At 45.5% G+C, this 17,572-nt stretch overlaps 1 protein-coding gene across 9 annotated transcripts in view; it reads right to left on the bottom strand.

Moving 5' to 3' along the window:
• Nucleotides 1-17,572, bottom strand: part of LOC128705091 (nephrin) — a 324,072-nt gene that overhangs the window by 295,548 nt on the left and 10,952 nt on the right. For 4 of the 9 annotated variants that reach the window (XM_053800322.2, XM_070093056.1, XM_070093082.1 and 1 more), the window contains exon 1: nucleotides 6,102-6,202. The exons of 3 other annotated variants lie outside the window; for them this stretch is intronic. The gene's annotated coding sequence lies outside the window, so the exon portion shown is untranslated. Of the gene's footprint in view, nucleotides 1-6,101; nucleotides 6,204-17,572 lie in introns of those variants that run through there. 2 more of the 9 variants (XM_070093088.1, XM_070093073.1) reach the window with 1 other exon arrangement.

The raw sequence follows: 17,572 nt of genomic DNA, 5'->3' as shown, positions 1-17,572 counted from the left end.
CAGGTCAGGTCACATTGACTTAAGGGAGGAACACGGCAACCGACCTGGTAGCACAAGCTATCAGGTCTAACTCACACCCACCCACATCTACTCATGTATTTATCCAACCTATTTTTAAAGCTACACAACGTTCTGGCCTCTATAACTGTACTTGGGAGTTTGTTCCACTCATCCACAACTCTATTACCAAACCAGTACTTTCCTATATCCTTCCTGAATCTGAATTTTTCCAACTTAAAACCATTGCTGCGAGTCCTGTCTAGGCTAGATATTTTTAGCACACTATTTACATCCCCTTTATTTATTCCTGTCTTCCATTTATACACCTCAATCATATCCCCCCTAATTCTACGTCTTTCTAGAGAGTGCAGTTTCAGGGCCCTTAGTCTATCCTCATAGGGAAGGTTTCTGATACATGGGATCAACTTTGTCATCCTCCTTTGTACATTTTCCAGAGAATTTATATCCATTCTGTAATACGGTGACCAAAACTGTGCAGCATAATCTAAATGAGGCCTAACCAAGGATGTATAGAGTTGAAGAACAACCTGAGGACTCCTATTATTTATGCTCCTTGATATGAAGCCAAGGATTCTATTAGCTTTATTGCGAACACTTATGCAGTGTTGTCTTGGTTTCAGATTACTGCTAACCAGAACTCCTAAATCTTTTTCGCAATCCGTAATATTAAGATCTACATTATTTAGTTGGAATACTTTAACTCCATTTGGCATAAGGAATTCATCAGTCACATTCCAGAAATTAATTTCTCACAGTATTAAAGTGCCAGACAGCATTAAGACTTACCTGGACAATTAAGTTGTGGTTTCTGATACTTGCGATCAACATATTTTCCAACTTAAAGATTTCTTAGAGGTTTAGAACATGTAAATTAACAGTAAAGCTCAGTATAACATCCTCTGGACCATCCACAATGATTGTTTTATGTCATGAAGTTAGAAAAGGTACAGTGGAACACAAATTCTCCAATATTGTGGCCATTCAGAATTATCCACTAACCCAAGATAAAAAAAATTACTGCAAAGGTTCCTCAGGATGATAAGATTTTATAGGAAATTTAACCAAAAATTCTATGATATTATGGCTCCCTTAACCTCCCTTATTAACCCCTTAACCTCCCTTACTAGCTTCTTAACCTCCCTTACTAGCCCTGGTGTACTGAACAATCTAAGTGTGCAATGAACTAGAACCTATGACAAACCATCCACAGTATCCAAACAACACTCAACGTGACTAAAATAACAAAAGAAGTGAAAACATCTTCACGATTCAGCAGACACAACTGTCATATCTTCAGTCAATCTATAGGATGTCGACATAACAATGACATGTAGTGTCACATGTCTTTTGCTACACAGACCAAAATTCAGTTACTACACTTCAACCAATTGAAGACACTGCAGTGGATAGGATCAGGTGTAGATAATTCAAACCATTCTTGAATGTCGTTACGTATGGTCATTCCGGCCGAACCAGCCGAGATATGTGATCTTACCAAGTTCATAGATCTGATATACCGGATTACATAGAGTTATGGTATGTGCTGAGTCTTGTTGCATCAGCCCTATGTCAGCCTTGAGGGACTTAGGATGGCAGTCACTATGAAAACCTCCAGGTTGTGACTAAGGGAAGTCTTAAGCCATCACACACTGGTCTTTAATCTTAGAGACCCACACCTACTCTGGTTCAAGCCACTCCTTCTCTGAGCAGTGTTCTTAACATTATCATGTTAAATTAATATATTAACCTTGTCAGTATTGTTAATAAGTGGTAGACAAGGTAGAACGGTAGATAAATCTACCCCTGGTATGTCTATCTTGTCCTTGTATTGCAGTGTTGATCACTGTGTTGCTGGCTTTGTTTACAACCACACATTTTAACAAACCACAACACATTCTAACACACCACAACACATTTTAGCACCACAACACAAAACAATCTAACAGCACAACACATTCTAACACAACAACACATTCTAACACCTCAACACATTCTAACACAACAACACATTCTAACACAACAACACATTCTAACACCTCAACACATTCTAACTCAACAACACATTCTAACACCTCAACACATTCTAACACCACAACACATTCTAACACCTCAACACATTCTAACACCACAACACATTCTAGCACCACAACACAACACATTCTAACACCACAACACATTCTAGCACCACAACACAACACATTCTAACACCTCAACACATTCTAACTCAACAACACATTCTAACACCACAACATAACACATTATAACACCACAACACAACACATTCTAACACCACAACATAACACATTTTAACACCACTACACAACACATTCTAACACCACAACACAACACATTCTAACACCACAACACAACACATTCTAACACCACTACACAACACATTCTAACACCACTACACAACACATTCTAACACCACAACACAACACATTCTAACACCACAACATAACACATTATAACACCACAACACAACACATTCTAGCACCACAACACAACACATTCTAACACCACAACACAACACATTCTAACACCCCAACACAACACATTCTAACACCACTACACAACACATTCTAACACCACAACACAACACATTCTAACACCCCAACACAACACATTCTAACACCACTACACAACACATTCTAACACCACAACACATTCTAACACCACAACACAACACATTCTAACACCACAACACAACACATTCTAACACCACAACACAACACACTCTAACACCACAACACATTCTAACACCACAACACATTCTAACACCACAAAACAACACATTCTAACACCACAACACAACACATTCTAACACCCCAACACAACACATTCTAACACCACAACACAACACATTCTAACACCACAACACAACACATTCTAACACCACAACACAACACATTCTAGCACCACAACACAACACATTCTAGCACCACAACACAACACATTCTAGCACCACAACACAACACATTCTAACACCCCAACACAACACATTCTAACACCACAACACAACACATTCTAACACCACAACACAACACATTCTAACACCACAACACAACACATTCTAACACCACAACACAACACATTCTAACACCACAACACAACACATTCTAACACCACAACACAACACATTCTAACACCACAACACAACACATTCTAACACCACAACACAACACATTCTAGCACCACAACACAACACATTCTAACACCACAACACATTCTAACACCACAACACATTCGAACACCACAACACAACACATTCTAACACCACAACACAACACATTCTAGCACCACAACACAACACATTCTAACACCACAACACAACACATTCTAGCACCACAACACAACACATTCTAACACCACAACACATTCTAACACCACAACACAACACATTCTAACACCACAACGCAACACATTCTAACACCACAACACATTCTAACACCACAACACAACACATTCTAACACCACAACGCAACACATTCTAACACCACAACACGACAGCCGGTTGAGTCACTGGGTTAGATCATCTTGTTAACTAACTTCCTCCGCACACTGGTTACATTAACCAAGTTAGGTTGAAAACCTATCTACTACACCATGTTGTAGAGAGAGAGAGAGAGAGAGAGAGAGAGAGAGAGAGAGAGAGAGAGAGAGAGAGAGAGAGAGAGAGAGAGAGAGAGAGAGAGAGAGAGAGAGAGAGAGAGTGAGAGAGTGAAGAGAGAGAGAGAGAGAGAGAGAGAGAGTGAAAGAGAGAGAGAGAGAGAGAGAGAGAGAGAGAGAGAGAGAGAGAGAGAGAGAGAGAGAGAGAGAGAGAGAGAGAGAGACAGAGACAGAGAGAGACAGAGAGAGAGAGAGTGAGAGAGAGAGAGTGAGTGAGAGAGAGAGAGTGAGAGAGAGTGAGTGAGTGAGAGAGTAACTAGAGAGTCACTCTCATGTTACGACTCAATTCTTTAATTGACCAACTGAAACAGAGAGCAGATCTATCACACCGGGATAGATAGATAGATAGATAGAGAGTGGAGAGTGTGAGAGTAAGAGAGAGAGCGAAAGAGAGAGAGAGAGAGAGAGAGAGAGAGAGGTTCTAATATTTCACTTCTCCTATTTCTAATTAAACTATATATGACACATTTTTGAATACAGTACTAGTAGTTGTGGTGGTAGTTGTGGTAATTGTGGTAGTTGATGTGGTAGTTGTGGTAGTGGTGGAAGTTGTAGTGGTAGTTGTGGTAATTGTGGTAGTTGTGGTAATTGTGGTAGTTGTGGTGGTAGTTGTGGTGGTAGTGGTGGTAGTTGTGGTGGTAGTTGTGGTAGTTTTGGTAGTTGTGTTGGCAGTTGTGGTAGTTGTGGTAGTTGTGGGGGTAGTTGTGGTGGTAGTGGTGGTAGTTGTGGTGGTAGTTGTGGTACTTGTGGTAGTTGTGGTGGTAGTGGCGGTAGTTGTGGTGGTAGTTGTGGTGGTAGTTGTGGTGGTAGTGGTGGTAGTTGTGGTGGTAGTTGTGGTAGTTGTGGTGGTAGTTTTGGTGGTAGTGGTGGTAGTTGTGGTGGTAGTGGTAGTGCTGGTGGTGGTTGTGGTGATAGTTGTGGTGGTAGCTGTGGTGGTAGTAGTGGTAGTGGTGGTGGTAGTTGTGGTGGTAGTAGTGGTAGTGGTGGGGGTAGTTGTGGTGGTAATTGTGGTGGTAGTTGTGGTGACAGTGGTGGTAGTTGTGGTGGTAGTGGTAGTTGTTATGGTGGTAGTAGTGGTAGTTGTGGTGGTAGTTGTGGTGGTAGTTGGGGTAGTAATTGTGGTGGTAGTGGTGGTAGTTGTGGTGGTAATGGTGGTAGTTGTGGTAGTGGTGGTAGTTGTGGTGGTAGTTGTGGTGGTAGGGGTGGTAGTTGTGGTGGTAGTAGTGGTAGTGGTGGGGGTAGTTGTGGTGGTAATTGTGGTGGTAGTTGTGGTGGTAGCTGTGGTGGTAGTAGTGGTAGTGCTGGTGGTAGCAGTGGTAGTGGTGGTGGTAGTGGTGGTGGTAATTGTGGTGGTAGTTTTGGTGATAGTGGTGGTAGTTGTGGTGGTAGTGGTGGTTGTTGTGGTGTTAGTAGTGGTAGTTGTGGTAGTTGTGGTGGTAGTTGGGGTAGTGGTTGTGGTGGTAGTTGTGGTGGTAGTGGTGGTAGTTGTGGTAGTAGTGGTAGTTGTGGTGGTAGTAGTGGTTGTCGTAGTGGTTGTCGTAGTGGTAGTAGTGGTAGTTGCGGTGGTAGTTGTGGTGGTAGTTTGGGTAGTAGTTGTGGTGGTAGTGGTGGTAGTTGTGGTGTTAGTGGTGGTAGTGGTGGTAGTTGTGGTGGTAGTGGTGGTAGTTGTGGTAGTTGTGGTAGTTGTGGTGGTAGTTGTGGTAGTTGTGGTGGTAGTTGTGGTAGTTGTGGTGGTAGTTGTGGTAGTTGTGGTGGTAGTTGTGGTGGTAGTGGTGGCAGTTGTGGTAGTTGTGGTGGTAGTGGTGGTAGTTGTGGTGGTAGTGGCGGTAGTTGTGGTAGTAGTGGTAGTTGTGGTGGTAGTAGTGGTTGTCGTAGTGGTAGTAGTGGTAGTTGTGGTGGTTGTGGTGTTAGTGGTGGTAGTTGTGGTGGTAGTGGTGGTAGTGGTGGTAGTTGTGGTAGTTGTGGTGGTAGTTGTGGTGGTAGTGGTGGTAGTTGTGGTGGTAGTTGTGGTGGTATAGCAGCTCTTGTAACATTATCTACTACCTTCTATCATCATTATCTACCACCATCTACGAGCACCTACATTCATTCTAGCAGTATCTACCACCATTCAGCATCATCTACCACCATTCTAGCAGCACCTACCACTATCTAGCATCATCTACCACCATTCTAGCAGCACCTACCACTATCTAGCATCATCTACCACCATTCTAGCAGCACCTATCACTATCTAGCATCATCTACCACCATTCTAGCAGCTCCTACCACTATCTTGAAGCATGTACCACCATTCTAGCAGCATCTACCACCATCTAGTATCATTTACAACAATTCTAGCACCATCTACCACAAGCTAACAACATCTACCACCATCTTTCAGCATCTAAAACCGTTCTAGCAGCACCTACCAGCACTACTAACAGCAGTAGCGTCACACACCAGTGCCCAGGCAAGACTGGCACTGGTGCCTGGCACTCCTTGTGATGGTTCTGAATGACACTGCCACCCCCATTGCCACCCCCAGTGCCACCCCTCTGGGCACAACCCCAGAGTACAAGCCCTGGGCACTACCCCAGACTGCTACCCCTGGGTACGTACACCACCCCCAGTGCCACCCCACTGAGCGCTACCCCTCAGTGCCACCCCCCAGTGCCATCCCTGGGTACTACCCATCAGTGCCACCCCAGTGTTACCCCTGGGCACTACCCCTCAGTGCCACCCTCGTCAGTCAAGATGGCACCCACGACCATTGTGGAATTATCTTCATTACTGTGTATGTGGCACTGTATGTGGCACTGTGTATGTAGCACTGCATATGTGGCACTGTGTATGTGGCACTGTGTGTGGCACTGTGTATGTGGGACTGTATATGTGACGCTGTATGTGGCACTGTGCATGTGGCACTGTATATGTGGCACTGTATGTGGCACTGTGTATGTGGTACTGTATGTGGCAATGTGTATGTGGCAATATGTAGCACTGCGTATGTGGCACCGTACGTGGCACTGTGTGGCTCCGTGTATGTGGCACTGTATGTAGCACTATATAGCACTGTGTATGTGGCACTGTGTATGCGCCACTGTATGTAGCACTGTGTGGAACTGTATGTGGCACTGTGTATGTGTCACTGAATGAAGCAGTGTGGCACTGTGTGGCACTGTATGTGGCACTGTGTATGTGTCACTGAATGAAGCAGTGTGGCACTGTGTGGCACTGTATGTGGCTCTGTGTATGTGTCACTGAATGAATCACTGTGGCACTGTGTGGCACTGTGTGTGTGTCACTATATGTAGCACTGTGTGCACTGTGTATGTCACTGTATGTAGCACTGTGTGGCACTGTATGTGGCACTGTGTATGTGGCACTGAATGAAGCAGTGTGGCACTGTGTGGCACTCTATGTGGCTCTGTGTATGCGTCACTGAATGAATCACTGTGGCACTGTGTGGCACTGTGTATGTGTCACTATATGTAGCACTGTGTGGCACTGTGTATGTGGCACTGTATGTAGCACTGTGTGGCACTGTGTATGTGGCACTGTGACATTGTGTATGTGGTACTGTGTATGTGGCACTGTATATGTGGCACTCTACGTGGCACTGTGCATTTGGCACTGTATATGTGACACTGCATGTGAAACTGTGTATTTGGCACTGTATGTGTGACACTGTATATGTGGTACTGTATGTGGCACTGTGTATGTGGCACTGTATGTAGCACTGTGTATGTGGCACCGTATGTGGCACTATGTGGCACTGTGTATGTGACATTGTATGTAGCACTGTATAGCACTGTGTATGTGGCACTGTGTGTGTCACTGTATGTAGCACTGTGTGGCACTGTGTATGTGTCACTATGTAGAACTGTGTGGCAGTGTGTATGTGGCACTGTATATGTGGCACTGTATGCAGCACTGTGTGGTACTGTATGTGGCACTGAATGAAGCACTGTGTGGCACTGTGTATGTGGCACTGTATATGTGGCATTGTACGTGGCACTGTATGTGGCACTGTACTCACCTAATTGTGGTTGCAGGGGTCGAGACTCAGCTCCTGGCCCCGCCTCTTCACTGATCGCTACTAGGTCCTCTCCCTCTCTGCTTCCTGAGCTTTGTCATACCTCGTCTTAAAGCTATGTATGGTTCCTGCCTCCACTACATCACTTGCTAGGCAATACCACTTCCAGAGGACCCTGTGACTGAAGAAGTACTTCCTAACATCCCAATGACTCTCCTGAGTCTTCAACTTCCAACTGTGACCCCTTGTTTCTGTGTTCCCTTTGTGGAACATCCTGTCTCTGTCCACCTTGTCTATTCCACGCATTATTTTGTATGTTGTTATCACTGTGTATGTGGCACTGTATATATGACACTGTATGTGGCACTGTGTATGATGGCACTGTATATGTGGTACTGTATGTGGCACTGTGTATGTGGTACTGTATGTAACACTGTGTGTGTGGCACCGTATGTGGCACTGTGTGGCACTGTATGTGGCACTGTATGTACCACTGTATAGAACTGTGTATGTGGCACTGTGTGTGTCACTGTATGTAGCACTGTGTATGAGTTACTATATATATATATATATATATATATATATATATATATATATATATACAGCGCTGTGTATGTGTCACTATGTAGCAATGTGTGGTACTGTATGTGGCACTGTGTATATGTCACTGAATGAAGCACTGTATGGCACTGTGTATGTCACTGTATATAGCACTGTGTGGCACTGTGTATGTGTCACTGTATGTAGCACTGTGTGGCACTGTGTATGTGGTACTGTGTATGTGGCACTGTGTATGTGGTACTGTATATGTGGCACTGTGTATATGGGACTGTATATGTGGCACTGTACGTAAAACTGTGTATGTGGCACTGTATGTGGCACTGTGCATGTGGCACTGTATATGTGACACTATGTGGCAATGTGTATGTGGCAGTATATATGTGGTACTCTATGTGGCACTGTGTGTGTCACTGTATGTAGCACTGTGTGGCACTGTGTATGTGTCACTGTATGTAGCACTGTATATGTGTCACTGTATGTAGCACTGTGTATGAGTTACTATATATATATAGCGCTGTGTATGTGTCACTGTATGTAGCAATGTGTGGCACTGTATGTGGCACTGTGTATATGTCACTGAATGAAGCACTGTGTGGCACTGTGTATGTCACTGTATATAGCACTGTGTGGCACTGTGTATGTGTCACTGTATGTAGCACTGTGTGGCACTGTATATGTGTCACTGTATGTACCACTTTGTGGCACTGTGTATGTGGCACTGTGTATATGGGACTGTATATGTGGCATTGAACATAACACTGTGTATGTGGCACTGTATGTGGCACTGTGCATGTGGCACTGTATATGTGACACTATGTGGCACTGTATATGTGACACTATGTGGCACTGTGTATGTGGCAGTATATATGTGATACTTTATGTGGCACTGTGTATGTGGCACTGTATGTAGCACTGTGCATGTGGCACTGTGTGGCACTGTGTATGTGGTACATACACTGTGTGGCACTGTGTATGTCACTGTATATAGCACTGTGTGGCACTGTGTATGTGGCACTGTGTATGTGTCACTGTATGTAGCACTGTGTGGCACTGTGTATGTGTCACTGTATGTACCACTGTGTGGCACTGTGTATGTGGCACTGTGTATATGGGACTGTATATGTGGCACTGAACATAACACTGTGTATGTGGCACTGTATGTGGCACTGTGCATGTGGCACTGTATATGTGACACTATGTGGCACTGTATATGTGACACTATGTGGCAATGTGTATGTGGCAGTATATATGTGATACTCTATGTGGCACTGTGTATGTGGCACTGTATGTAGCACTGTGCATGTGGCACCGTATGTGGCACTGTGTGGCACTGTGTATGTGTTACTGTATGTAGCACTATATAGCACTGTGTATGTGTCGCTGTATGTAGCACTGTGTGGCTCTGTGCATGTGCCACTGTATGTAGCACTCTGTGGCACTGTGTATGTGTCACTATATATGGCACTGTGTGGCACTGTGTATGTGTCACTGTATGTAGCACTGTGTGGCATTGTGTAAGTGTCACTGTATGTAGCACTGTGTGGCACTCTGTATGTCACTATATATAGCACTGTGTGGCACTGTGTGTGTCACTGTGCATGTGCCACTGTGTATGTGTCACTGTATGTAGCACTGTGGCACTTTGTATGTGTCATTGTATGAAGCACTGTGGCACTGTGCATGTGTCACTGTACGTAGCACTGTGTGGCACTGTGTGTCATTGTATGTAGCACTGTGTGGCACTGTGTATGTGGTACTGTGTATGTGGCACTGTAACACTGTGTGGCACTGCTTATTTGGCACTATATGTGGCACTGTGCATGTTACAGTGTATGTAGCACTGGCTGTCTTCAAGACCCCTGGAAGCCTTCAATATCATGTGGGAGTTCGATACGTGGATTAGGGTAGAAATACTCACGTAGGCTGTTATACGTATAATTGCTGTTATGTGGAGAATGCCCGCCAGATGTACCTATCTCCTTGCTTCCACTCGTAACACTGGCTAGGCGGCTGGCCAGTACCCCGCAGTGGGTGTTTTGAAATAGTGTCAGCTCAGCACAATATGAAGACGTGACTCAAGACGGTTGGTCGTGAGTCAACGGACACTGGTTACTGGTAACTGGTTACTACGTTACTACTACTGAGAGCTCGGCGACGCTAACGTATGTCGTCCCGACATACAACTAATACAAACTAGAGATGGCAGGTATACGGCTTGGGCTGATTCTATACAATGTCAAAGTACACAACATGAACATTATAGATACATAAGTAGAACATTGGAATGAAAGCTTACGTAACTGAAACTGTAATGTAATACAAGGTATACTATAGTACAACTTAAAACTCAACAAATGAACAACGAACTCAACATTGAGATTACAAGTGATAAAAACAAAAATAATTCACTTCAGAACAAGTGCAACAAAATAAAGTATAGAAATAATCACTGCAGTAATACAGTGTCACTGGGAAAACTCAGGTAAAATAATGAATTAAAATTATGAAGATCAAAAAAATAAACTGATTGAACACTTTAACTCTTAATTGTAAATTAGACAAAACAATTTACTCAAACAGAGTAAGAAAACACTTTACGTTAAAAGTAATTGAAATTGCATCAAGAGTGAATTTGTTCAAGAATTATAAAAAGATGAATTAAAATAAAACACAGGAACAAAACAGGGAATATAACACTTACAGTGACGGAGCACACTTCATTAAAAAAAAATATTCTTACAACAAAATCCTGCTGTGACTGATACAACAAAATCTTGCTGTGACTGATACGACAAAAATTTGCTGGCAAAAATAATGGTACACAGTCTGCGAAAAAATTAGAGAAATGAGACACTGTTGGCATACGAAAAAAAAAATGACACATATAGAAATAAATGGAAAATTTGGTATACTGGGGTAAATATCACTGCAGAATACAACGCTGAAAGAATACAATAAAAAAAAATGAATCACTTCACACAGGTGACTGACTGGTACACTACACAATAATACTTACGACAGACGAATAGCATAAAGAAAAACACAGCAGAATAATATAAGATAAGTGAAAACACTGAAAAATATTGGAAAAATACTGAGTTAAAGAAATACTGCGTTTACACTGAAAACACAAGGTTTAGAGTACACAAACAATTTACTATAAATGTCTCACACACGCAAATGTCTTTAAATGCAAGAAAAATGTCTCAAGAAATTATCACTGAAGTCGAGAGTAGGAGACGGACGGTGAGTACTGGTGGGGGCGGGTGTATGGTGTCCCTCGCGGTGAGGTGATGACGCCTCCGACATTCACTGTTGTCGTGAAGAATGTGCTTCTAGGCGAACTCACATAACTGGCTTTATCTCGTTGGCACCAGCTACAATCTCTTGACCAATTATGTGAGCCAAAACAGTACTAGGACCCGGTACAAGGGTGCAAACAACCACAGGTATATGGGTGGATGGCTGGTGGTGGTGGGAGAGTGGTGGGTATGACTCTCGCTGGGGTACTGCCGCGCACCCCTGGTGGTGGGAGAGTGGTGGTGGGGGGGGGACGGTGAGGCTGCCGCGTACCCCACTCACCCACGAAGATGGCTAACAACCCACTCTAAGCCACAGGAATGGTAAAAACCACTCTTAGCATCCAACAGGGAGCACAGCGATATAGACAATACCTCAGAGGAGCTTGGCTTACTTCTTACTGCGTGGCTTACTTCTCTCTCTCAGCTGGGTTAGAAGCTGGGTTGGCTGACTGGCTTACCCCACGAGAATGGATGACTGGAAGACGTGTAACGATGCACAAAGCACGGAGGAGCAGTTGGATGACAGGAGACAGGCTGGATGATAGGCTGACTGGCGTTCACTTCCACAGTCTGGCTTACTGACTGGCTTAATTGCAAAATCCGGGTCAACCCCTCGGAGATGAAGCAATTAGCACACGAACTAAGCCAGGAAGCTTGAAACGGCTGCAACAGGCTTGCAGGCTGAAGCTGTGAGGGTATAAGCTGCTGGCTCGAGGTGGTGCGGATGGGTAGTGGCTGGTGGGTGTGAGGGGAGGGCATTCACCGTTGACCCTGCCGGCTACTCACAACAGTCTTCAAACGCCTTGAATTACCCTTAAAAACGTAAATCCACGCTCCACACCGCTGTACACCATTTATCATGTGGGAGTTCGATACGTGGATTAGGGTAGAAATACTCACGTAGGCTGTTATACGTATAATTGCTGTTATGTGGAGAATGCCCGCCAGACGTACCTATCTCCTTGCTTCCACTCGTAACACTGGCTAGGCGGCTGGCCAGTACCCCGCAGTGGGTGTTTTGAAATAGTGTCAGCTCAGCACAATATGAAGACGTGACTCAAGACGGTTGGTCGTGAGTCAACGGACACTGGTTACTGGTAACTGGTTACTACGTTACTACTACTGAGATCAAGACCCCTGGTTGTCTTCAAGACCCCTGGCTGTCTTCAAGACCACTGGTTGTCTTCAAGATCCCTGGTTGTCTTCAAAACCACTGGTTGTCTTCAAGACCCCTGGCTGTCTTCAAGACCCCTGGCTGTCTTCAAGACGACTGGTTGTCTTCAAGACCACTGGTTGTCTTCAAGACCACTGGTTGTCTTCAAGACCCCTGGCTGTCTTCAAAACCACTGGTTGTCTTCAAGACCACTGGTTCTCTTCAAGACCCCTGGTTGTCTTCAAGAGCCCTGGTTGTCTTCAAGACCACTGGTTGTCTTCAAGATCCCTGGTTGTCTTCAAAACCACTGGTTGTCTTCAAGACCCCTGGCTGTCTTCAAGACCCTTGGCTGTCTTCAAGACCACTGGTTGTCTTCAAGACCCCTGGTTGTCTTCAAGATCCCTGGTTGTCTTCAAAACCACTGGTTGTCTTCAAGACCCCTGACTGTCTTCAAGACCCCTGGCTGTCTTCAAGACCACTGGTTGTCTTCAAGACCACTGGTTGTCTTCAAGATCCCTGGTTGTCTTCAAAACCACTGGTTGTCTTCAAGACCACTGGCTGTCTTCAAGACCACTGGTTGTCTTCAAGATCCCTGGTTGTCTTCAAAACCACTGGTTGTCTTCAAGACCCTTGGCTGTGTTCAAGACCACTGGTTGTCTTCAAGACCCCTGGCTGTCTTCAAGACCCCTGGTCTTCTTCAAAACCACTGGTTGTCTTCAAGACCCCTGGCTGTCTTCAAGACCACTGGTTGTCTTCAAGACCCCTGGTCTTCTTCAAGACCATTGGTTGTCTTCAAGATCCCTGGCTGTCTTCAAGACCAAAGGTTGTCTTCAAGACCCCTGGCTGTCTTCAAGACCCCTGGCCTTCTTCAAGATCCCTGGTTGTCTTCAAAACCACTGGTTGTCTTCAAGACCCCTGGCTGTCTTCAAGACCACTGGTTGTCTTCAAGATCCCTGGTTGTCTTCAAAACCACTGGTTGTCTTCAAGACCTCTGACTGTCTTCAAGACCCATGGCTGTCTTCAAGACCACTGGTTGTCTTCAAGACCACTGGTTGTCTTCAAGATCCCTGGTTGTCTTCAAAACCACTGGTTGTCTTCAAGACCCCTGGCTGTCTTCAAGACCACAGGTTGTCTTCAAGACCCCTGGCTGTCTTCAAGACCCCTGGCCTTCTTCAAGATCCCTGGTTGTCTTCAAGACCCCTGGCTGTCTTCAAGACCACTGGTTGTCTTCAAGATCCCTGGTTGTCTTCAAAACCACTGGTTGTCTTCAAGACCTCTGACTGTCTTCAAGACCCATGGCTGTCTTCAAGACCACTGGTTGTCTTCAAGACCACTGGTTGTCTTCAAGATCCCTGGTTGTCTTCAAAACCACTGGTTGTCTTCAAGACCCCTGGCTGTCTTCAAGACCACTGCTTGTCTTCAAGATCCCTGGTTGTCTTCAAAACCACTGGTTGTCTTCAAGACTCCTGGCTGTCTTCAAGACCCCTGGTCTTCTTCAAGACCACTGGTTGTCTTCAAGATCCCTGGCTGACTTCAAGACCACAGGTTGTCTTCAAGACCCCTGGCTGTCTTCAAGACCCCTGGTTGTCTTCAAGACCCCTGGCTGTCTTCAAGACCACTGATTGTCTTCAAGACCCCTGGTTGTCTTCAAGATCCCTGGCTGTCTTCAAGACTCCTGGTTTTCATTAAGACCTCTGGCTATCTTCAAGACTCCTGGTACTTATTAAGACCCCTGGTTGTCTTCAAGACCCCTGGTCGTCTACAAGACCCCTGGTTGTCTCCAAGACCCCTGGTCGTCTACAAGACCCCTGGTTGTCTTCAAGACCTCTGACTGTCTTAAGACCCCTGGCTGTCTTCAAGACCCCTGGGTGTCTTCAAGATCCCTGGTTGCCTTCAAGACCTTTGGTTGTCTTCAAGACCCCTGGTTGTCTTCAGGATCCCTGGTTGTATTCAATATCCCTGGTTGTCATAAAGACCCCTGGTTGTCTTCAAGACCCCTGGTTGTCTTCGAGACCCCTGGTTGTCTTCAAGATCCCTGGTTGTCTTCGAGACCCCTGGTTGTCTACAAGACCCCTGGTTGTCTCCAAGACCCCTGGTCGTCTACAAGACCCCTGGTTGTCTTCAAGACCTCTGACTGTCTTAAGACCCCTGGCTGTCTTCAAGACCCCTGGGTGTCTTCAAGATCCCTGGTTGCCTTCAAGACCTTTGGTTGTCTTCAAGACCCCTGGTTGTCTTCAGGATCCCTGGTTGTATTCAATATCCCTGGTTGTCATAAAGACCCCTGGTTGTCTTCAAGACCCCTGGTTGTCTTCAAGATCCCTGGTTGTCTTCGAGACCCCTGGTTGTCTTCAAGATCCCTGGTTGTCTTCAAGGTCCCTGGTTGTCTTCAAGATCCCTGGTTGTCTTCAAGATCCCTGGTTGTCTTCAAGAGCCCTGGTTGTCTTCAAGACCCCTGGTTGTCTTCAAGACTCCTGGTTGTCTTCAAGAGCCCTGGTTGTCTTCAAGACTCCTGGTTGTCTTCAAGATCCCTGGTTGTCTGGAAGATCGCTGGTTGTCTTCAAGATCCCTGGTTGTCTTCAAGACCACTGGTTGTCTTCAAGATCTCTGGTTGTCTTCAAGATCCCTGGTTGTCTTCAAGATCCCTGGTTGTCTTCAAGAGCCCTGGTTGTCTTCAAGACTCCTGGTTGTCTTCAAGATCCCTGGTTATCTTTAAGATCCCTGATTGTCTTCAAGATCCCTGGTTGTCTTCAAGATCCCTGGTTGTCTTCAAGAGCCCTGGTTGTCTTCAAGAGCCCTGGTTGTCTTCAAGAGCCCTGGTTGTCTTCAAGACCCCTGGTTGTCTTCAAGACTCCTGGTTGTCTTCAAGATCCCTCGTTGTCTTCAAGATCCCTGGTTGTCTTCAAGATCCCTGGTTGTCTTCAAGACCCCTGGTTGTCTTCAAGACTCCTGGTTGTCTTCAAGATCCCTGGTTGTCTTCAAAATCCTTCGTTGTCTTCAAGATCCCTGGTTGTCTTCAAGACCCCTGGTTGTCTTCAAGACTCCTGGTTGTCTTCAAGATCCCTGGTTGTCTTCAAGATCCCTGGTTGTCTTCAAGAGCCCTGGTTTTCTTCAAGACTCCTGGTTGCCTTCAAGATCACTGGTTGTCTTCAAAATCCTTCGTTGTCTTCAAGATCCCTGGTTGTCTTCAAGATCCCTGGTTGTCTTCAAGAGCCCTGGTTGTCTTCAAGAGCCCTGGTTGTCTTCAAGAGCCCTGGTTGTCTTCAAGACTCCTGGTTGTCTTCAAGATCCATGGTTGTCTTCAAAATCCCTCGTTGTATTCAAGATCCCTGGTTGTCTTCAAGACCCCTGGTTGTCTTCAAGACTCCTGGTTGTCTTCAAGATCCCTGGTTGTCTTCAAAATCCTTCGTTGTCTTCAAGATCCCTGGTTGTCTTCAAGACCCCTGGTTGTCTTCAAGACTCCTGGTTGTCTTCAAGACCCCTGGTTGTCTTCAAGAGCCCTGGTTGTCTTCAAGAGCCCTGGTTGTCTTCAAGATCCCTGGTTGTCTTCAAGATCCCTGGTTGTCTTCAATAGCCCTGGTTGTCTTCAAGACTCCTGGTTGTCTTCAAGATTCCTGGTTGTCTTCAAGACCACTGGTTGTCTTCAAGACCGCTGGTTGTCTTCAAGAGCCCTGGTTGTCTTCAAGATCCCTGGTTGTCTTCAAGATCCCTGGTTGTATTCAAGATCCCTGGTTGTCTTCAAAATCCCTGGTTGTCTTCAAGATCCCTGGTTGTCTTCAAGATCCCTGGTTGCCTTCAAGATCCCTGGTTGTCTTCAAGAGCCCTGGTTGTCTTCAAGATCCCTGGTTGTCTTCAAGATCCCTGGTTGCCTTCAAGATCCCTGGTTGTCTTCAAGATCCCTGGTTGTCTTCAAGATCCCTGGTTGTCTTCAAAATCCCTGGTTGTCTTGAAGATCCCTGGTTGTCTTCAAGATCCCTGGTTGCCTTCAAGATCCCTGGTTGTCTTCAAGATGCCTGGTTGTCTTCAAGATCCCTGGTTGTCTTCAAGATCCCTGGTTGCCTTCAAGATCCCTGGTTGTCTTCAAGATCCCTGGTTGTCTTCAAGATCCCTGGTTGTCTTCAAGATCCCTGGTTGTCTTCAAGATCCCTGGTTGTCTTCAAGATCCCTGGTTGCCTTCAAGATCCCTGGTTCTCTTCAAGATCCCTGGTTGTCTTCAAGATCCCTGGTAGTCTTCAAGATCCCTGGTTGTCTTCAAGATCCCTGGTTGTCTTCAAGATCCCTGGTTGTCTTCAAGATCTCTGGTTGTCTTCAAGATCCCTGGTTGTCTTCAAGATCCCTGGTTGTCTTCAAGATCCCTGGTTGTCTTCAAGATCTCTGGTTGCCTTCAAGATCCCTGGTTGTCTTCAAGATCCCTGGTTGTCTTCAAGATCCCTGGTTGTCTTCAAGATCCCTGGTTGCCTTCAAGATCCCTGGTTGTCTTCAAGATCCCTGGTTGTCTTCAAGATCCCTGGTTGTCTTCAAGATCCCTGGTTGTCTTCAAGATCTCTGGTTGTCTTCAAGAAGGTGCTGGACAGACACACAGTACCTGACCATCCGGGCTGTGGTTCCTACGTGCGGCCAGAAGTAACAGCCTGGTTGATCAAACCATGATCCACCACCAGGCCTGCTCACGCACTGGGCCACGGGGGCGTTCACCCCTTGCAATAACCTCCAGGTTTACTGCCTCGATGACAGTAGTACCACTAGTAGTGGTAGTCGGAACTGACCACCTGCTATCATTCTCCACTACCAGCAACTACCAACACCCACTAGCACCTACCAGCAACTACCAACACCCACTAGCACCTACCA

The sequence above is a fragment of the Cherax quadricarinatus genome, chromosome 3 (genome assembly GCF_038502225.1).
Source record: "Cherax quadricarinatus isolate ZL_2023a chromosome 3, ASM3850222v1, whole genome shotgun sequence".
In the NCBI taxonomy this organism is placed as follows: Eukaryota; Metazoa; Arthropoda; class Malacostraca; order Decapoda; family Parastacidae; genus Cherax; species Cherax quadricarinatus.
This window is presented reverse-complemented; position numbering and strand designations above follow the sequence as displayed.